The sequence below is a fragment of the Haliaeetus albicilla genome, chromosome 6 (assembly GCF_947461875.1).
Source record: "Haliaeetus albicilla chromosome 6, bHalAlb1.1, whole genome shotgun sequence".
NCBI lineage: Eukaryota > Metazoa > Chordata > Aves > Accipitriformes > Accipitridae > Haliaeetus > Haliaeetus albicilla.
Genome location: NC_091488.1, coordinates 4,400,054 through 4,424,191, shown reverse-complemented (window position 1 = coordinate 4,424,191; position 24,138 = coordinate 4,400,054).

Genomic DNA, 24,138 nt, shown 5'->3' with positions numbered 1-24,138 from the left:
TTATGTTTGAATGAATTCAGTGTTGGACAAGGACTATAAAAAATCCTTCCCAAATATCAGCTAGAGCTGTGTGGAAAAATAACAGAAGAATCCACTGCCTTATGCATTTATTTTAGAAGCATAATTGGATGGAGGTACAGATAATTGTTGTAAGTTTGATACAGAAATTTATGGCTTTGTAAAACCAGTAGGAGTTTTATATAAATATATAGAAATTAACAGCAATAAGTTATTGTTGACATTGGTATGGATCCACAGCATTTCACAACACATGAAACACAAATTATAACTTATTTGAGTTATTTCCTGTTGATACTACAAAAATACTACGTGGTTTACCCGAGACAACCCAAGAGCAATTACTTAATTTAATCTTCACAGTCATATTTTTATCTGTGGGAAAACATAATTAGAAAGGATGATACAGTATATTTTTTTTATAGACTATATTTCACATATGGTTTATAATTCAAAATGTTACACCATATTTGAGCACCTAATCCTCAAGTGGGATCAACTTCCATAATTTCCTAAATCTGCTCAACATGTCTAGAAATCAGAATTTGCATAACTGAGGTGTATTGATTTTATTTTTTCTTCACCCAAAGATCCCTGTCATCAGGGAGAAGTGATGTAAAGGAATGTATCAAATTCCCCTATATCTGAAGCTATATTAGGATATGAATATGCAATACAAAATTTTTTAACATGTGCAACATACATACACAAACATGAAGTAGTCAACAACATGAAATGGCATTCATTCTGTTTATTGAAAGTAGACAAACTTAAAGAAATTTTTATTTCTTCTTACATATATTATTTATTGTTTTCTGGACTAGAACATAAATGCTTGCAGTCAAGTACTTACTGAAAAGGTATCTCAAGGTGAATGTCTTTTCTTTTAAAATAATAACCAGAAGCCCTTTCCACCATTTACTAGTCTGAAAATTAACTGAAAAAACCCAACATATTTAGTCTATTAGCACTTATATTTATTTTTAATCAGAATGTTAAAATCATCAAGAAAAAAAAAAGCTACTCACAGTTTCAGATAAATCTTAATTTTTTTTCCTAATACTTCTAATACTGTTTTATAAGATTAAATTGTTTGCAGGGCTTCATGTTCTCCGGCTCCAAGCACATGCTAGAAAAGCTTGGGAACATAGGTTAATGAGTTTCATAAGGCTAATAAGAAATGATGGAAAACAGAATTAAAACATCTTTGTATGAACAATGGACTCTCTCAATGCACAAACCAAAACCAAACGAAACAAACAAAAACCCTAACAACAACAACAACAAATTATCACCAAACTTTTCATGTTTGTATTATTAAGGAAGGTTGATTAAGGGCAGCATTTTCAGAACATGGTCAAAGGATAATACTTGTAATGTTTGTTCGAGTGTTTAAAAATAAATATCCACATGTACACATAATAAGAGTCCTTTTTTTAACTTTATTCAGATAGACATGCATTACTGCTAAAAGAGAATTAACTCATATGTTCAATATATAAGGTCTCAAGTCAAGATTTTCCCCAGACAAGGAGTACTCCAACATTGTAATCCTCCATTTATGTTGTACCATGAGTTTGATTTGATGTAGACCTACAAAGATTAACATGAATAATTGTAGTGATAGAAAAACAACGAGGTTTTCAGAGGGCTACAGAGGTCTCCATTGTCCTGTATGAAATCTAAATTCATTATGTAATTCTTAGAAATAAAATCAGTAGATTATTTTGAGTTCCAATTTTAAAAACATATTGAAACTATATTTTAAGAAAACCCTTGGTTATTCATAAAACTGTTTATAAATACAGACACCCCCCCCCCCCCCCCCAATAACTTTTGGAAATGATTGAAATGAAAGTTTTTCCTTCCCTCTTATACACATCAAATGCAGAGACAAATTAGTGTAAATTACTTGTATGATCTCTTCTACTATTCCAGATATACTATATACAGAAGTATGAAATCGACATGAAGACAATTAAATTTTTTTCTAGGCAGAAGGTGTTAAGCTTTAAAATAGTTTCTGAGGAAATTTTATAACAGTCTGGCTTTTACCTATTCCATGTCAGTATCAAAAAAATCAGCAACGAGCATTTTGTTTGATATCTGCCTTTCCAATATATTTTCCATTCCTCAGTAAGAATAATGAAAATATACTAGGTGAAGACATGTCAATTTCCATTAAAATCCTTACACTTGTTTTTAGTCATTAGATTATTTTCAATAATTAACATATTTTATGTGTGGGTCTTCGCTTTGCTAGAGAAAACAGAAAGTACCAAAGTAATAGATGTATGATATTTTATTTGCATGACAAAAACATGCACTAGTACTTGCTCTGAAAGACTAAAAAAAATTTTAGTATTAAAGCATTAAACAATTTCTCCTGTACTGTAGTAAGCATCTGGGGAGAACAAATATTAACTAAGCAGTTTATCGGTAAATATGTAAATTTACAGTCCTAAATTACTTGATGAACAAATATCAGGCCAAACTATTTGTTAGATCATTGTCACTTGCCAAACTAGAGTTTAGATTGCTGAAACATAGATTGAAAGTTTAATGCAGTTAAAATAAAGAATTTATCTAAATGTAAATCAACTTTATGAATACATTCAAATGAAACACACCTATGGAAATGAACTATGTAGACTGTAAAGTTAATTACTACCATGTATTAAAATGTAAAAAGAAATTCATATTTCTTACTTGAAATAAAAGATCATAGACTATGACAGATGTGAAATATTTTTCATTTGATCAGTGTACACATGTTCAAATACTTTTAGTTTGCTTAACAGTGAATGACACACTGAGAACTGTTGTAAATAATTTACTTCCTATTGAGTGTAATAAATTAGTGCATAACAATGTGCTCTGGATCCATTCAATAAGTGAAATTTTATTTTAAAATGCTTATGTAGAGTTTAATGGTATAAATGCCACTAAAAATTGAAGTATCATCCTTGTCAGCATCATCACTAGACATAGTCATCCAGAAACTTTGTGGATCTTCAGGTAATCTGAAGAGGAAGGGTTTATCTGGGCGCAGACTTCTTTCATCTCTGGCTTTCACCTGCAGATGTGGAAAGGTGAATTTCGGTATCATCAGTGTAGGTGTTTACAGGTGGGTACAGTCTTTATGCCTCTGTTATAATTTGAGCTGCTCAATTTATCCAAAGAGGCATTTGGTTGACTACCTAGTCAGGTATCCACCTGTAGGTAGCTGAATGTTTTTCTCTAGGATCTATTGACAACTATGATTAGATCTCCACTGGGAGTAAGGAGAGGCTAGATATGCAGGAATAGGCATTGACCCTTCCATACAGAAACCTCAATTCAGGGTGCAAAATCTCAGTAGAAATGACCAGTGATTGGGAAACCACAAAAAAATTCTTGCACCCCCTCAACCCCAACTATGCAACATTCATAAAAAAACCCCAACAACAAACAAACAAAACAAACAACGAGCCTCCCCCCCCCCATGTAATGACTCTTTATGTCAATAAAATGCAACTGGTTCCAAAATCAGAGTAAATAATCTGGAAATAAATTCACAATCCTTCATTATCTTGTTCAGTCCAAGTCATACTGTAGCCATGAGTTTGTTGGTTTCTCACCTTCAAATGACATATTGAAACAGGGCAGCTTTAAACAAATCTATTGTTATCTAAACCAGAATGCTGAACAAGTTAAACAAAATAATAGTCAGATGGCCATCTCTCAGTTTGAAAAATGCAACATCACAGTCATAGAAGACTCTGACTTTAGTAATGGGAAGTAGATTTAAAGAGAAGAGCTGTAATATCTGTAAGGATCTGGAGATAAAAATCACAGTTGAAGTAATTTGATTTCACTGAATATAGTTTGTCCATTGTAACTGACTAGGGACATTATTAAATGTCAATTAATAAACAAATCCTCTTCTGGAAAGGTTGGTTGTTTTATTACCTAAACAACATTTTTTTTTTTCAGTGACTGCAAAATCGCTCAGATATAAAGAGATAAAACTTTTATGGAATTGAAGGAATAGAGATCTGCTGTTTTCACAGGATTTTCATAAAAATGTTCCCTTGGATTTCTTTATTTTATTTTATTTTATTTTATTTCATTTCATTTCATTTCATTTCATTTCATTTCATTTTTATATTTATTTAATTTTTTTTCACCATAAAGTTCATTTTCTTGTCAGACTATTTACAATTTCACATACTGAGCTACAGGAGGAATTGCTGTCAGCAGCATTTGCTTTTAATGCGGCATATTTAAACAGACTTGTTTTTCAGTCCTTGTCTGAGTGAATATGAATCTCAGTTGCTTAGAGAACACATAATCCTGTATGCCAGTTGTGCATTTATTAGAAGGCAGCTATAAATCTATGTATACTAGACCCTAATTTTCAAATGCCGTCATTTTAACCGTGATCAAACTAAAATAAGTAAGACCAAGAAGCCAGAGCTAGCTTCAACAAAGTCATGCTGTCTATCAGCTGATTATTCGGCTCATAAACTACTTAAGAATACACACAAAAGAAGGAATTTGGTATTTACTGGCTTTATGTTAAACAATGTTGGCTCTTTACCTCCTTATGGCTTTGTATTGTCCCTTACACTGCCAGGGGCAGCAAGTCACAAGAAATGTCCTCAAGTTTTAGCGACTGCACACTGGGCAAAAAAGAGTAAAGCTCATTATGCATACTAAGTAACCAGATTTCCAGAAATTATTATTGTCTTGTACAAAACAATTTAATCTAATGAAGTATGCTAGTGGAAGTTCTCACAGTATTTGGAAAAGCCTCTGTTACCTTATCAAACCCTTGTTATTGTAATCCCATAACACTTTCCCATAGAAGAGAAAATGTGACTGATTCAACTACAGTAGTAACTTGGAAGGTGGGCATAAGTAAGTAAGATTCATCAGTTTGGCAAATAGCTTTGTTTTTATAAGTTTAAAATATTGGAAACCGCTCATGAATGTTGCTTGATTTTTCAAACCAGGTTTACAAAGATAGTATTTATGATCTATGTTTGCTTTTACAGAAAACTTGCAAGTTCATAGAAATGGTGTATGTAAAGTACCATGTGAAAATACACAGGTAGAACTGTTTTAGGAATTTAAATGTGCATATTTACATTAGAAACTTAGTTGTTGTTTATAAACAACACAAACATTCTAAGTAATAAATTCCTGCAAAATCTGTTTGCCATCAATAATGTCACGTGCCAATGATGTAATACTGATTTATTCTGCTCTGAGTGATAAATAAAAAGAACTTTTCTCAAATTTGTGTACTGTATGAAAAGTGACTAAGTTAACCAAACAATTTACACTGTGAAGTATTTGTTGATGTAAATGATGAAGCAGAGGAAGAGACAGGGAAATTCTACTGTTCTACTTATCTCAGGTCTTCGAAGCTTGCTTGGAAATAAGTAATACGATTTTGTTTTTCTAAAACTGAATATTGCTGAAAACAAAACCCTTAATTTTCTTTCAAAATACCTTTGTCAAGCATTTGAAAATGGAGATACTCAAACCCTCTAGCTCTTATTGAAAATCAATTTGATATCTTCCCTCTATTAATTCTGCCAGAGGTACATACCTAGTTTCTTGAGTTCCAGGGACAAACCAGGGAAAGAAATGTGATTTAACAAACATTTGCTTCCTTAAATTACCTGCAACTATATATAGATTTGCATTTAGAAGAGAACACGTGAGTGTGCAACAAGGATTGCAGTCTGTATGGTGTTGATAGGTGTAGAGAGGTTGGATAGCTGGAAATGGCTGGTGACTATGTGATAACCTATGCTCCTTCTACCTTTCAATGCAGAGTGAAACAATTTTACCTTTTCTTCAGACTTAGTGCCTAAATGGTAAAATGTACCCTTTGCTAGATAATTACATTAATAAGGGAATATAGCATCTTTGAAGACACTGAGGTACCATGAGACTGTGTAAATGGCAGGAATGACCTTTAAGACAACAGTCAAATGACTACATCTCTCTTAATGCAATCTTCTCTGCTAGGGTTACCTGGACACAGACACTGTAAGAGTCTTTTAGGAGAGGCAATTCCGTTCTTCTTGAGTTAATGTCTAAAAATAACGTAACTGAATTGAGGCTTTTTGTTTTCTTCTCTGCCAAGGGGACTTTACATTGGCTACCTCTTACAAGACCTGCAAACACCAAATCATTTGCAGACAGAACACCAAAGATAATGTATAATATCTCTGAATCATTGCTCTGTTTAAAGATATATTTACATTTTTAACCAACATACACATAATGCAACTTAAGCAATCAATGGACTTAGTAAGTATTGTAACTATGTTACGTGGTTTCTCTGAAATTTCTTTGTAGTTCTGTAACAAAACCCATTTTGGAACAGCAATAAAATGCAACATATTCTTTATTCAGCCTCCAGTTCAACACACAGATGAAGAGAGACACTAACTTCAGTTGGGTTAGAGCTGTTTGACATGCACCTGTGTTCTCCGCATCGCTGACAGAGCTGGAAGCAGCCAGACAGTTCTACACAGCGTTGATTATGCGTTTTGTGCAAGAAAAAAAATTGCGAGAGCAGAAGAGTACTTTTTAAGATGTCTTTACTATACACACCATGCCAGAATAATACGCAAAGAAATGAAAAAAACCCAATGCAATACAACTTTAAAACAGGAGTAAATGGGAGCAATGTGTTCTCTCAAGAGATGTTTTTAAGAATTAGTTATGTTCTGACTGACACCAATCTGTGAAACACACTGATGGTACAATAATTTTTATTAGAAAGCAATGTGGAAAATACTTTGAATAAAACTTCTGTTCTTACCTTCTTGCAGATAGGATGCAAGGAAAAGGTCAAAACAAGGTTCCCAACAGCCAATTTTTGAAAAGCAAATATCCTATATAATGTTCTGATTCTTTGCTCTTTCTGTTCTGCTACTGGTCCTTCTCTGACATTTGCAGATGAAGTTTCCATCTCATCCCATCCTCAAGCCAACTTACAAATTAGGAGTTATAAAGTAAGCAATTCATGTGTAATTCAATTTAATGGAATTGAATTCAATTTAAATAAGGGAGCAGACATGCAGGGTATATGCAAAACAGTTTTCATGACTATCTGTAAGATAGCCAAAAGATACTGGGGCATTTGGCACTGTGAGATTTACTGGCACAAAGTAATTCACTGTGTCCCAGTTTGTGGTCACATATCAGTATGAAAGGGATTCCTAATTACTCCTCAGTGTCACAGCCTGGAAATGGTTTGAGTCTTCTGATGGGCATGTGCCCCATTTGTATCTTTTAATTTTTACTTCTAAAGTTTATGTAGTCTACACACTAGACTTAATTTTTACTATTTTAATAGCACAACTCAATACATCCTAGAGAGAAGTTTTGAAACAGAAATTGATGGGAGACTAGGTCCTTACGGGAAAGTAGTATAATTGCAGCTGGCATAGGTACTAGAGCTCTTTTAATTATATACTCTTCTGTTTGTTTTCAACCACCCTTTGTGATATAGGATGGTATCCCATGACTGATAAAAAAAAATCTAGGATTAGAAGAAATTACTAATGCAAAGAACAAAATAATTTGACCACAAAACTCTATGTATTTTAAAGAACTGCCTTCCTGGAAAAATGTTGGAAAGCAGTTCAATTATTCTCCCTTGCTCTCACAAATCAGATTTTGTTGATCTACTGTCTGTTTCAGGAGTCCCATTCACCTTTCTACTGCTTCTCATTCTTGACATTGTGGAAGACATAGTCATCCTTAAAATTTCCCTTGGATATTTGAATGAGCAGTCAGTGGGACTGTCCACTTACTCGGGACATGTAATTCTCCACATGGGGGGAAGCAGAAAGGGAGAACAAACTGCTCCGTCAGATCATTTACTCGCATCGCCTGGAAGGCACAATTCACAGGTCCAGTTAGTAACTTTTTCCCCTGTTCCTCCTCTCTGGCTTCCTACTACTGATTCAAAGAAACAGCAAATATTTCCTCCAGTTATATGTTTTTTCTCAGGTCTTCGTGAAGAACACTTTCTACTTTGGCACTTTTCCATCTATATATCCCCAAATTGCTTTATCAAAGTGCTTTTTGTTTGTTTTCCCCAAATGTGCACCTGGCTTAATGTTTCCATCTAGAGCACATGGAACATAAAGCGATTTTTTTTTTTTTTTTTTTTTTAAGAAAAGTAGAACACAAAACTTTAGGGAAGAACATTGAAATAAAGCAAAGTAAATTGCAGTGAAGCAGAGCAACTTTGCTAGACGGAACCAGAAATGTCCAGAAGATGATGAAAATAACAGGAAGTCTTCAATAAATTCCTTGACCCTGTTTAGAAATCTGTGATTATGGGCAGGCAGGTATGAATGTTTTTCATCATAGGATGCTTAAGCACTGAACCAATCATAATTCAAGACTGGAAAAGGTCATAAATCTGTTCGTAACACAGAGTGTGATGGATTTGAGGAAGACACATCAACAGCGAAATTAAAAACTGGAGGAGAAAACAGTTTGGAACTTGGAGAAGTTTTATTTCAGGTAGGATGAACTTACAGCTGCAGAAAGGCACTGACTTTCTTTTTGTAACTGCTTGCTAAATTTCTAAAAACTTTTTTCCTATTTTGAATTTGAAGCTTTTGAGAGCTGGAGAAACTACTGTTTAGAGAGGGGGGGAAATGTTGGTGACTTTTTGTTAGAATTAGAGTGAACAACAAAAAGTATCAGAAAATGAAATTTGCCTTTTAAGAAAATATTGTTTTCAGCAAAAATCTTGTTCTCTGGCTGCCTAGAAAACCTTGACGTAATCTTCATCCCCATAATTTAGGTCTCTGTGATCCAAGGTTTATTTTGATGCCTCATAGCTCTGTGACCTTGGCTCAGTTTTACTAAAAAAATTATTGTTACAGTGTGTATTGGGTTTGTGTGGCAAGGTTTTGGTATCAGGGGAGCTACAGGGGTGGCTTCTGTGAGAAGATTCCCCCATGTCCGACAGAGCCATTCCACCCGGCTCCAAGTCAGACCCGCCGCTGGCCAAGACTGACCTGATTAGTGATGGTCTAGTGATTAGTCTCTCTCCTCTGGGAGAACACATTTAAGAAGGGGAAAAACTGCTGCACAACAGCAGCTGGGAGAAAGGAGTGAGAACATGTGAGAGAAACAGCCCTGCAGACCCCCAGGTCAGTGCAGAATCAGGGGAGGAGATGCTCCAGGTGCCGGAGCAGAGATTCCCCTGCAGCCCGTGGGGAAGACCGTGGTGAGGCAGGCTGTCCCCCTGCAGCCCAGGGAGGTCCACGGGGGAGCAGATCTCCACCTGCAGCCTGGGGAGGACCCCACGCCGGAGCAGGGGGATGCCCGAAGGAGGCTGGGACCCTGTGGGAAGCCCACGCTGGAGCAGGCTGTGCCTGAAGGACTGCAGCCTGGGGAAGGGACCCATGTTGGAGAAGTTCGTGAAGAACTGCAGCCCGTGGGAAGGACCCACGATGGAGAAGTTCATGGAGGACTGTCTCCCATGGGAGGGACCCCACGCTGGAGCAGGGGACGAGTGAGGAGTCCTCCCCCTGAGGAGGAAGGAGCAGCAGAGACAAGGTGTGAGGAACTGACCCCAACCCCCATTCCCTGTCCCCCTGTGCTGCTGGGGGGGGACAAGGTCAAGAAAATCTTGAAGCTGTGCCTGGGAAGGAGGGAGGGGTGGGGGGAAGCTGTTCTAAGATTTGGTTTTATTTCTCATTATCCTACTCTAATTTGATTGGTAATAAATAAAGTTAATTTCCCTGAGTCGAGTCTGGTTTGCCTGTGACAGTAATTGGTGAGTGATCTCTCCCTGTCCTTATCTCGACCCACGAGCCTTTCGTTATATTTTCTCTCCCCTGTCCAGCTGAGGAGGGGACTGATAGAGCGGCTTTGGTGGGCACCTGGCATCCAGCCAGGGTCAACCCCCCCCAGTGTGAGGTGTGCAAGCTGAAACCCTGCATAATAGAAGAAGACTGATATGCAGATAAGTATAATTGCTGAGAGAGTAGTTAGGAGCTCAAGGATTCAAGAGGAAAAATACAGGCATGAAACACATCATGGAAAAAAATGTCGAATTTAAAGTTGGCAATTCAGCATCACCAAGTCTCAGCACCTTTCAAGGGGAAGCAGAAATGCTTTCCCAGGTGACTTCCTGGCTATCAAAGGCTCTCTGGCTATCTCACCGGGAGTGGGTCAGCATATTAATCCTTAGCTTACTACCTCATTACCCCTTCATATTTTTGTGTACTCTTAAGTTAAGTATATTCTGCTAGGGGAGTATCTCTGTGCATCCCTGAACAAAAGGGACCCAGTGGGTGAGTGCTACAGTGCATTTTTTACTTTACCAGTGCTCTCCTGAATATTTTACAAGGCCCAGAATTATTTGGCTAGCAATAAATGGCATCTTCCATAAAGTATCTTTTGACCAATAGGACTGGCAAAGGATTTTTATACTGAGTAATACAGGAAACTACCAATTACAATTGTTTTGCTTGTTCTATTTTGAACTAAGATCTCCAGATCTAAAAGTAATTGTACACTTTTCGTTACACCTGGGTCATGTCAGTAATGTTATTAGACGAAATAAAATTAGCGTTATCTAAATAACTTTCAAACAGTCAGCTCTAAATTCAAATGCACACATTCTAACTCTTAAATTTGAGTTTGGAAAATTTCTTAAAAAATAAAAACTTTGAAAAGTATTTGTGGGAACACTAAGGAGGCACACAACCTGTGTGCTGGTGTGCATCCATGGACACACACGCAAGGTAGCCTTTACCTCTGATCTCACAGTAGAGGAATTCACATTGTTCACATCAGAAGCAGCTTCTGCCTTAATGCAACTGTATGTCATGATTTTATTTTGATAAATATAAGGAAAGTCCTCATGAATAAATTTGTCTGTCTCATTTTCATATCTGATGCAAGTCCTCCCCTCCAGTCTTTCTATCTGCTGCTGCATGCTGTGAGAATGCCGATACTGCCTTTATCATCTTTTCAATATTGTTTCCACAACTCTGAACTCTCCTGTTTTATATACCCTTCCTCTATCTAATCCATCCACCAACTTTTTATGTGTACTGCTGGAGGCTTCTTCAGGAAGTTAAACTTAAGATTGCCCAAAAGAAACCACTGATGGTCTTTATAAAAAAAAAAAAAAATCATCCATTTACTTATTTACTCTTTCCTTTTTTTTTTTTGGCATTATTGACAACATCATTGTCCTTGATCATCCAGCTCTTTGGCTCCTGCTCTCTTGGTTTATATATACCCCTCCAGAAGTCCTGGGTGATTTGAGGACAGTAATTCTGCATACTTGCATTTTGTTGCTCAGAGCAAGCAATAACAACCATGTGAACAATTGACTGTTGCTCACATCTTAACTTTACCTTCCTTTTTCTTGTGCTGTCTACTAACCTCAGGTACTCATATTCCAGTCTGTCCAAACTTAGCTTCCATTACCTTGTTGTCTGGTATGATCATTTCTTTGTTTCTAACACTAGTCTACACAGCCCACTAAATCTGGCAATTACAATTGCTGTACTGGTGAATGCTGTCAGCCTGCGTCACTTCATCTTACCTCCTCCGTGCAAAGCGAATTTTGCATGAAACCCTGTTCTCAGTGAGGTCTCTGCTCATTATTCTGTTCATGCTTGACACTTATGAATGATACCTCATTATAGCTGCCAGCCAGAAAACCAGTGGAATATGTACATCTACATATATCTGTATATGTGTGTGTATATATATATATATACACACATATGTATGTATGTGTGTATGACTGCTGATTTCCTAGTGGTGTGGGGATCATCATGATGTGTTTAACTAACCAACACATGATTATATAGTGAATACAATTCCGTGTTTATAGCTATTGTTATTCTATTCACTTCTGCTCTTCCAACATGTTGTGCTGTGTCCCTTGAAGCAGAAGCCATATTTTCTTATGTATTGGTACAAAACCAAATCCAGTAGAATCTCCACTTTTATGTCAATCTCTGGATGCTACAAGGACAATAATAAATAAATAGAGATTCCACCTGGGGATGGAGTCAGTATTTACATATGTTAATTTGGGAAAATGAAGGCTTTAAAAATATAAACTACTTCAATCAATTTGCAAGAAAGGAAGGTATCAAACAGCTGGTGTAGAAATAGCTATCATCATTTTCACAGAAAAAAAAGGTAACTGTTTTATAATGTGTACTGTGGTTTTGCAGGTGACTTGGCAATGAAGAAAATGTCATTTTCTCCAATGAACTGCATTTTATGTAGTTGTCTGTTGTTACATCTGTTGAAAGGTAATCACTATTTAATTTTATTTACTCTGACAATTTCCACTGTAGGTGATTTTTATGTATATTCATTAGCTGTCGTGGTTTAACCCCAGCCGGCAGCTCAGCCCCACGCAGCCGCTCGCTCACTCCCCTCCCAGCAGGGTGGGGGAGAGAATCAGAAGGGTAAAAGTAAGAAAACTTGTGGGTTGAGATAAAGACAGTTTAATAAGTAAAGTAAAGCTGCATGTGCAAGCAAAGCAAACGCAGGAATCCATTCCCCCCTTCCCACGGGCAGGCAGGTGTTCGTCCATCTCCAGGACAGCAGGGCTCCATCGCACAGAACGGGGACTTGGGAAGACAAACGCCATCGCTCCCAACGTCCCCCCGTCCTTCTCCTTCCCCAGCTTTATGTGCTGAGCGTGACGTCCTTGGCTCTGGGTAAGCACTGCTCAGCAGGAACAAAAATGTCCCTGAATTACCAACACTGTTTTGGTCACAAATCCAAAACATAGCCTCATACCAGCTACTGTGAAGAAAATTAACTCTATCCCAGCCAAAAGCAGCACATTAGCAAAAAATGCCATTTTTTCCCTTTTATAAAGAAACAATAAACATATAAATCTTAGAGTTATATCTTTTGAGTTACTGTTGTAATGTCAATATTAGTGGTCTTCTACACAGATGGGATCATCACAGTGAAATTATCTCTGACCCTATGCCTATTTAGTTCTGAAGGTCTGAAAGAGAGAGGAAATTTAGCCATCCTTTGTGTTTTGAGTCTGTTGCTCAGTTTGCTCTACTAGTTATTTTGGACAGTTATAGGCTCTGGTTTTCTCCTAAAACATTGTTTATGCAAAGGCTGGCTTACTTTAGACAACAGAATGAAAAATTATAGCAATCCAAAGTGGTCTAATGATCTAATCCTTAGTTAGAAATGTCATCCATGAATCAAAGAGCATTACTAAGTAAATTACATATTAGAACTGGCCAGAGAATGAAAACTTTGTTTCCTTTCACTGTTTCAAGTTAAGTGTTGCTCTGCTGTTTCTTTTTTTTTTTTTCTCTCTTTTTTTCTTTGAACAAAACCTACCAACATTTCAATGTTTTCATAAAATGGAAAAGATTTGAAGTGTACACCTCCAAATTGAAAAAAGGTCACTGTTTTCACTCCGTTCTCTCTGGAGAAGTGACACAGGGATTTTACTTTGAGCCTCAGACACTTTCTATGTGAAACCTCGCTGAGCATCATGAGCTTTGAAAGCTCAATATCTTAGCCTCAGCATATTTTGATGAAAAGGCATTTAATCAAAAATTCTCCCATCTGTGCTAGTAATTTGCTATTACTTTTCAGCTATTGAGGAGAAAACCTCGTTCTCTGAGACATGAGGCAACCTGAGAAAGATTTCTCCATGTTTACCTCTTCACTCAAACACAACAAGGATTGTAGCTGGATTAAATACAGCCTCAAAAAAGCCCATATTACTGCAAGGTGTCAAGTCGGCCAAACTACCTTTACAATCATCTTACTATCAAATACTTCAAATTCTATAAGTTCTGTATGAATAGTGGTCAATTACTGAAACTCTACTTCTTGTATATAACAACAAAATGGGTATTTTGGAAAAGTTAATTTTCTTAAGGATAACAAACTGTTGCAGGTGTCATTCTACAAAAGAAGTAAAAACTATTACTTTTACAATTTGAGAAGGTTAGATTTTGCACTAGAAGATATATTATAGGGTCGGCCAGGCTTTGTCGGAAAAGCTGTGAATGATGCAAGGTTTATACAAAAGGATGGAATGTGCTCAACATATTTGTGCTCAGCAGTATGATGAACTTAGCACTAGTATTTTTAAAAATAAAGACATGCTAATTTTTGGTAGTGACTACTGACTTCAGGTATATTTTCATAAAAATAGGCAGAAAAAAAATGTAGGAGCTCTCAGAGTAATAATTGGGAAAATAAAAAAAATACCAGAAGAAATGCCCATGTACACAATGAGCGTGGAACATTTCAGGAATTTTGCCAGTACATAAACATGTTTGAATAATGAATAGCGAAGAGAGAATAATTTCTTCCTGCAATAATAACAACAGTTGTTTTTTCTTTTTTTTCTTTTTTTTTTTTTTTTAAGGAAACAGTGTTGCTTAATTGTATGAAAGGTGGTTAGGGAACTAGGGTCAGCCTGGGGAGTGATTTCAAAGTCTTTCTGGTTATTCAACAATACAAACTTCTGATAAAGGGAAAGAAAAGATACGGCTAGCACTATACCACTGTGTCACTGGGAGATGGCCACAACTAAAACTTACGTGTAACTTCATATATTCATATAAAAGGTACAATTATTATTCCCTTGAAGTTAGGCTGGTCCATTAAGAAATTGCTTGCCTGTTTTACCTCTGACCTGGCAATGAGGGAAATTAGTGCCAACCAATAAAACTGTATCTGTAGACCAAACCAGTCAGTGCTGATGACTTGACATCCATATTATCAGAATTTCAGAGAGTTTTTACTACTGCTGTCTCTAGCCTGGTTTTGATGGATAGGAGTAATGGAATTGCTCTAGGTGTGCTGCTGGAGAACATCTGGTTTACTTGCACCCAAAGGAAATCCAGACAGTGCACTCTGAGACTATGCTGTGATGTGTACAAAAATACGATGAATGGGAAAACCAAGCAGTTTGCTTCAAATAGTACCTTTGATACAAGATAAAACACTAATGTAGATGCACCTATATCAATGTTTTCAACATTTTCAGCTCCTATTAAAAACATCTAATTTCAGAAGTGTTGCCTAAATTGGTAGAAATTGCTTTTAAAAACATCACCCATAACCCACATTATTTTGTTGTAGTCATAGTCACATGGAAGATGCAACAAATATGCCACTTTCAGTCTTCTTCCAGGGTAGAATCAACATTTAAGGGAACAAAATTTTAATTATCCTTAACTAAGAAATATCACATAATAACACATCTCATGGCCTCACTCAAATCTCCAGACATTATGGAATTCACATTCTGATTAAACAAATATCAACTACAGAAGCCAAATCCCCAAATTTTGCTTAGCCATTACTGAGGCAACTTTGAAATGCAAAGGATCAGAGAAAATCTTTGGCTCTCTTTCATGCTAATTCCACTACTCTGTTTTGCTTTGTTCTTTTTTTTTTTTTTCTTGCAAATATACTGATTTTATAATAGTTTTTATGCAGATTTCCAGGATATATTTGTATTACTGAGACGGAAAATGTGTTGGATTTTTTTCTCTTATAAAAAAGAAAGACTGATAAAAATTGAGCTATGACCTTATGATTTAGTTCAAAGTGGGCAGAAATCAAAGCTAGCACAATTGTTCTCTATTGATGTGTTAGGTGAAGAGAGTGTAAAGTGCATACGTGAAAATGTCGGAAAGTAAAAGGTACTATGGGAAAGAAGAAAAAAATCTGTTTAGCTCAGACCACCGATGTGTAGCGTGAAAAGGTTAATTCTGCAGTGAACACTCTTTCATGATACCTAGTTATACCAAGCTGGATCAACAGCTCATATAAAGTTGCTTCATTGCAATTAAAATGTGCTGAATTACCTCAGATAAGATTCTGTTCCAAGTGACTAAGAGTTAAACTTCTGCATCAGCTCTGGGAGAGTGAAGTGGCTCAAATCTTAAGTACAACATATTAATTTCTTATGCAACTACAGACTGTAAGCAAACTTGTCCAGAGAGGACATGCAGAGTAACAGGCTTCCTCTTCATCCCTAGAATACAAGATTAGGGCCAGACTCAGAAGGGAATAGATTAGTTAGTGATCTTAAGCCCCTGAATGAAATGTCTAGTCTTCTTACAGGTTTATGTCAAATTCTAGCAGGATCATCTCAGTTCCAAGATTCCTTCTCTTCTACAGGGACATTAATGAGAACATGGCTTCTTTTCATTGATGCAGTGGCTTGACATGATACTATTGAATCAAAAATGAACCTCCTGCTTCTTATGTTGCTGTGTTGTTACTGTCACTGACAGCCCTCGGACTTATTTCTGTGGACTAATAAGGATGAAGCATAACAACAGGAGTTAAATAATAGAAAGAATAGTATTTTGAAACAAATGCTAGTACTCTGCAAGACAAAAAATGTACTTTTGTATGAATAATATAACACCTTTTGTGGGCACTATTATGGATGCAATATAATTGTCAGATAGATCTTGAGAGAAAATATATTTCACATGATTCTATATGACTACTAGGGGAAAAATTCTTCAGAAAAGAAAACCACCCTGCCCTCCTGAGCACTCATTCCCTGTAACTGTGTGCACTCATTCTTGGGGGAAAGGTGCATGAAGCTGATTAGATATTTGAAAATAAAAACGTCTCCTTAACAGGGTTGGTTTGTCAAAAGAGAAGATGCTCACAAAAACATGTCTGCATGACACTTCTTATAGGCTTTTCATTACTGGATTTGGTTTTCTGGTCAAACCTGTAGTGAATGAACAGGAATCCAAGGCAGATGATAGCTTTAAAAGGGTTCGACCACTCCCTTATGAGAGCTAAATTCAAGTTCTTGCTCTTTCTAATTCACAGGGTTGATTTATCTTCACTAATTTTGATCTCTTCTTCCTACTGTCCTTGTTTGACTTTACATGGCCCCAGCCTCAGGATCTTTTGAGGTGAACCAGGTACGGGTACATCAGTAGATATTCCAGCATCTTTCAGGACTTGATAATTCAAAACCCCCAAGTACGGTTATTCTCTTGGGCCACCTGCTTCCCTGAGAAACCTCAGCTCATAACAAAATCAGTGCAAGCAGTCATGCTGTTTGGAGACATGCTACCAGTTGCTGGCACAAACGGTGCTCACAAAACCTCAGCTACTGTAAGGTGTAGACCTTTAAAAGTAGACGTTTTCCCTCATCCTAAGCCCTCTGCTGATCCAGACAGCTTCCCCCCCTCTCCCAAATGCACGTATTTTTCAGGCTGTAGCTACAGTCCCGACCTAGTTTTCCTGTCATCAAATTTTGGATAGGAGAGTAGCACTTTGCATTGGGACTTATCATCACATTTCTTGTCATGAGAACACGTGTGAGAAAGAAATATAGAACAGCTATTGGCATGAGTCAGTGTTTCACCAAAGTTTGAAGCTCTAAGCTACCACGCACATATAACAGGATATAAAGGACAATCATACTTATTGTTCAGGTACTCTGAGGAATGTTTTTACTGACATCCAGTACAAGACATTTTACTTGTGTTATGCTGCATACTTCATATACTGTTCAATTCTTGTTTACCCAGAATTTTGTTGCAGGGAGTGGGGAGGAGGTGTGTCGAGAACAAGCAGTAGATGCATTTGGAAGAAGTTAATATAGCAACAAACAGAACAAATTTTCGAGTTTTATATGCAGAATGATTGAAGAGCCATTAAACAAGCAATCAATCTCCTACCCCCCCAAATACCAGGAAGGAATATGCTGAATGAATCATGGTACTATTTTGCACAATGAGGTATTACAACCTGTTAGAATATGGTTTGAAACGTTTTATTTTAAAAATTAGACTTCAAGATGAAAAAAATCAATCCATAAATTCTAGTGTTTAGAAATCAAATCTGGGCCTACATTTTCAAATAATAGGTTTGTGTACTATAGGCTAAGTCTTCCTAAGGTTGTATGTTAGGTTATGAAAGTGCAAAACACTAATTAAAATGCTGAACTGCAGATCAGTGAAGTACTTATATGCAGACATAACTAAATGTGTAAAATGAGGTTGATGTGAGCAGCTGTAAAGTTGGCCTGGTTAGAAGGGGAAAATTACTGAACAGAAGAAAACATCTGCTGAAGACTACTGACAGAGCAGCTGCCTGCCAGCCTGGGAGCTGCGAGCCCAGGACTAGGCCTGGGAAGCAGAAACATCCTTGAGAAGTGGAGCTGGCCTCTTTGAAGTATAGCTGGGGTACCTAGACACCAGAGATATCCTCAGATACCACCAATAAGTGCAAAATCAAGGAGCTGTAATGGCAACTTATCGTCTGAAAAAGTGGAAATGGTCTAGGAAAATACAATGGGTCTGAAAGAACAGAAAACAGCATTGTTACAGGTGAAAAATCAAAATTAACAGCTTCTATTGGCTGTTCAAAGGGGTGATGTCCTATGCCCTTTTATGTCTTTATAACAAGTATTTAATTTTTACCCAAAGTGGAGCCTCTCTCTGAGAACTTCCCGTGCTGCACACACTTTCCCTTTCCTACACAGGTTGAACTCTCTGTGTGAACTTTCTACGAGATCTTGGACTCTCACGGGGTCGCCCGGCTGACCCCAGGCTCTGTGACGTGGATCACCTCTGAAGTGAGACCCTGCCCACTGTCTTACTGGTCCCCCTTTGGGCTCACTTTTGGGGTCGGTTCAGTTTGTCCTTCTCCCCTCTGGGCTGGTTGGGTCCCCCTCTGGGATCCGTTTGTCCTCCCTTCTGGGATGGTTTGGCCCCTTCTGAAATCTGTGTAATTCACTTGATACCGGTACTAGATATCCATAGAAGTAATCTACTATAAATATGTCTGCTGTGATATTGTTGACAAGTTTACTTCATTAATTATAAGTTTGTAGTAACTGCAATACACCTTACTGGTTTTGCCGTTATTCGTTGTTGCTATAATATTGATTGGTACTATATTATTGATTGCTGATAGTAATTTGTAATAGCTTGATATAGATCAAGATAATCACAGCTATACTTGCTAGCGGTGATTTTGTGGTAGTTTACTTGCTAGGCCATGATATATTATATATGCATATGTACACGCACATGTTGTTTTATAATTTTCCGGTGGTCGATATTACAAGAATTGGAGAGCTAAGAGATCACAAACCATGGAATCCAGGTGTCCTGAGGTTTGAATACAAACCGAAAACTTGAGAAAACTAAATAAAAAGAGGAGGTCCTTGAACTGCTCCATAAACTAAAGCAGTTTTAGGGAGACAGATGAGATGCAAGCTGGCCACAGTGGCAATCGTATTATAATTTTGTTTTATCTGTTTTGCAAATAACAAAATAAAGGAAACTATTTTCTCAATACAGAGAGGGGTTTAAGCTTTTATAATATTCGGAATTAAATCTTAATAGGTAACTAAGGAGACAATTACTTGCATGTAAGAAAACTAGAAAAAAGAATTCCTGTTATTGTTTAGAAGCTTAACCTGTCAGTTTTTATGTGTAAGAAGAATATGTACACAAGTTATTCTCGGTAGAGGGATTATCATGAAGTGTGATGGCTGACCTGCCGCTCGCTGAAATCACAGGTACGTTTCCACTTACATAATGGATTTTAGATGTCACTGTGTGACAACATGATCTCCTGTGGAAATAAGTTGTGAAATAGTAGCCTTCTGGAAATACCATTTAAAAAAATGGTATTATTCATACTAGTGATCTGTAACACCATCATACTACTTGGTGCCGGTTTTATCTCTCAGGAGTCACTTCTTGATTAGGACCAACCCAAAATGGAAACAAATTTTTCTTCTCTCCGTCTTTTTACATATATGGATGAATTATAAATTTGGGGATCCCTAGAGGCATAAATAAGTGTCCTGCTTTCTGGCTTCAGCCATATGGTTACCCTAGGCAGGAAAATGGAACTTTTGCACATTGGCTCAAACACAACCACTTTAAATGAAACATCCTACCCTGAGCAAGATAATTGACCCCTAATCAATTTTTAAAGTCAGTTTAATTCTAAAATTGGTAGAGACAACACAGTATTAATAATAATTTATCTCAGTGGTTTTGGCTTTGCAAACAGATTTTATAAGGACAAATGAGAATTACTCCAGCAGTGAGAGACTGTAACTCATCAGGCAATACACTAATATTTTGTGTGAATATAAAATATTTATTATGATGGAGAAAGAGAGGAAGTGACAGAGAGGGAGCATGACATTTGTTTTCAAAATATGCAAATCTTTTTGCAAAATGTCACTTTGAAAGAGAAAGAGAAAAATAAACCACAACTAACCTGTTATGTGATCCATATTAAGAGAAAAACAGTTTCAAATTCACTGAGTAATTGTTCTATGACAGAACCAAAACTTTGCTAAATGACCATGAAATTCTAAACCTTTCAGCCTGAATTCTTTAGGAATCAAAGCTTGTGTTTGCTAGTTTGCTATTTTGTCCTTCCATTCTTGATTTTGTATTGATGTCCTTTATCCCATAAAAGTGATCACTAGCAATGAATACTACAGCTTTCACAAGTGAGGCCAGTGGAGAGATTTTAATTGACTCAATCACCCACAAGGAAATGTAGAGATGAGGTCTCCTTGTGCTAGTTTTCATAAAGCAAAACAGAGTTTAAAAGGCTGGGAAAGCAATAAAGCATAATAAATTGATATAAGGGTGGAAGTGTTTTTCTTTTTTAGTAAAATGCATGTGTTTTATTGCTTGTCTTTTTTTCTTCAAATCAAGTAAGTTATGCAGTATTAAATGATTCTACCAGTCATTCCAAAGAAAATGTATGCAAGTGACCTGAGGCAGGGAGTAAAAGGAAATATTTCAACCTTATCTGATGGGAAATGGCTGAAGACAAAAAAAAAAAGGTGATTTTGTATTTGATAAATATTTAACCATTAAATACAAATTCTGCATTTAATCTTTCTTCCCTAACTTTCTCTTTTTCTTCTTATCTGAGGAATAAATATATCTCCTACTTCTAATGGTTTGTCTTCCCCTGATAATATATGGTGGGACCAAAGACAACACAAACTGTCAGAGATGAAGAGTGTTAAAATGTTGCAAAAAAGCAAACAAACAAACAAGTCTTTCAATAAGATATGCCATATGTCATTGGTTAAGCATGCAGGGCTTTCACTTCTTGAAAGTACTGCTTGAAAGTACTGCTAAGAATAACTGTCTTATTTTTTGCTGAGGACAGCACTCACAATTAAAAACACCGCAGCAAATTAAAGTCTCCATTCAGATTATCCTGGACATCAATTTTAACTAATATCAGACCTCCTTCTGTGTCTCTGTGCAAAGGGGAAAGGAGAATTAGACTGGCCTCTCCTCTGAGACCTGGTTGGGAAAGTATTTTTTTTTTTTTATGACTAATTTTAAACCTTTTTAATTTGATTTTTTTTTTAAGGATACGTGTGAAGAATCTGAAGGCTGAAAACGTTATCTTTTTCAGCTTTTATTTTCAGGAAAAAAATGGTTAGCGATTGTTTTTAATGAAAAAAATCATTTTGTTCAAAAGCCATTTTACAGAAAATGAGTATTTTATGGAAGATTTTCTGTCAATTGCCATCTGTTAATATATGTGAGACAGTCAGATGCTATGGTAGTTAATGCCACAAAGATACCTGCAGAGGTGTGAAGCAATGGGGCAAAGAGGGGAAGAGCAGAGAGAAATGCTTAGTCAAACAGGGAAAAAAAAAGTTTTATATATTTCTATACATAAGCATATAGGTTTTCTGTATTCAAAACCATTCCTGTGACCACATCACAGGAAGAACCAATGGAGGGAGGACTCTATTATTTCATTATTTGGTAATTCTGTAACAATAACCCTAGTAGTGTTTCCATATATATAAGGGAAGTATAGTCCTATTAGTTTGTGGGGGACCGTTGTCCTCATGGGAGGTCCAAGCTTATCATAGAATGAAGAAAGGCTTTAGCACAGAGAAATTTTCAGAGACTGGATGCTCCTCTTCAGATTCCCTTCTTCCATCTCAAATAAACAGAATTACTTGCTTTTTATGTGCATGGCACTCCAATCTGTCTCGTTATTTGAATATATAACCACAAGTCCTGTATTTCAATGACTGTACAGCTTTTCCTTTTTTACCGTTTAAAAGCATGTTCTTGTCTTATAGACAGAGCCATAGGATTTTGTGATGATTTAGTGAAGATTTACTGTACTTCAGTGGTAACAAAAGAGAGGCTGGGAAATCATTTCCATAATCTCTTGTACACGGTACTTTATTGCAGCGGAAGCCTCAGTCATATAAGAGCTTTCAGGAAAAGACTTTTTGGCTCTTGACTATACATGGCTATGTCTTCCAGTTCCTGAAGGCATGCACAAACTGTGCTCCAGAGCTCATCACAACAGCGAGTACTGGCACACATTGCAGTTCTATTACATTCTGAAGGAGGAATGATATTGGAACAGGCAGAAAAACAGGTTTTCTCTATCCAAGCTGTAAAACCATAGGGGTATATTCTACATGAGGACAACTGCAGATATGTGTCATAGGATAACAATTCCTGACTATTTCTAAGGAGGCAATCAACAATAACAGCTAATAGTTTAACATAAGCACTACAAAAACAAAATAACCTGCTGTGCTCTCTTCTGTTTTATCTCAAATAGAAGACCACAGAAGGTAATTATTCTAAAATAATGGGGTTGTTTGAACACTACTAGCTCTACTCACATATTTGACTATATAAGCTTACATAAAACTCAAACACAAATCAACACATATTCTCGTCAATATAACCAGGAAAACAAAGAGCTAATACTATTATGGCTCGTACGTCAAATGATGTGCCTGTCTCATAAGGTATAAAGGTTCAAAAGAAGTAAATGAATGTTGTGTGGATAGTCTAAGTTTCAAGCTAGTAGATAAAACTGAATTCTGCCAGAGGTTTCAGTCATTGTCATTTCAGTCAGCTCTACAGAACAACCACCTGTATCTTCAACAGCTCTTGTTTTTCTTAAACCTATTGAGTATAGTAATTATTTCAGATTAGCGCATGTCACCTAAAAATACTACTCCATTCCATTTATTTGTTTCATGGAATTTGCCATTAACAGTGGATTCTGACCAGTTTCCTCACTTGCAGACGTTTCCCATTCTTCCCACTGATGGAAACTCCATCTTTGTCAATCCCTTTTCTTAAAACAGACTTTTGTTAATAACACAGCAAGATGTTTGCACTGTTAGCAGGGAATTTCTGAAGAAGATTTAGAGCAAAAGGAAGCAGTAAAGCTAGGATGATGAATAATAAAGCAAAGTTAAGTGGATAAGCACTGAGACATTTGGGATGTAAGTCTTATGAGGGACGGTGTTAAGCCCTACATGAGTTTGCAGAGTGCTGAAGGACACAAAGATAAGCATGTGGGACTGAAAGGGCCATATGAGTGACGGTGGCTAATTTATCCTAGTGCCCTCATTCCCTAGTTGCTGGTAGAAACGTGGATCAACAGATGTTTAGACTAAGAATTGATGAAACATGCCATACCTGCAAAAACCCTCCATTCCTCTGAGTCTATAACAAAATATTAAGACCTTTAGCTACCATTAAAGGAAAAAAAAAAAAAAAAAAAAAGAGTCAGTAAAGCCAGATACTCAAAAAGTTTCCCTTTAGGATTGCCATGATTAGTATAAGTGTTTTCTCATCAGTACTAGTTCAGTCCTTTCAATATGCAGTTTATAGCAAAAACATAACACTCTGCAGATAGACGAACCTACATGGCTTTTAGACCACCCTTTTCTCTCAGGTTACCTGTCCCTGCTTCTGCCTTCTGTATGTTTGAGTTGCAGACAGGTGTTCCAGAAAATTTCACTATTTGAACTGGGAATTTGAGATTAAGGGTCATGAATGGGTGTCTTGCTCGGGCTTGTCATAGGACACTTAAATAAAATTAAAAAAGAGAGGGCTAATCAGTTGCTAGGGTTAAAAATCCACAGATTCAAATGTATCCATTTGGGTAGTCTGCACTTATTAGGCTGACAGCCACCATATATCCCCTCTCACAGAACCGAAACGAGCTATTTCACCTTGTTGACTTTGTTTTCATGCTCTCATTTTGGGTAATAAGAATGAAGAGTATCTA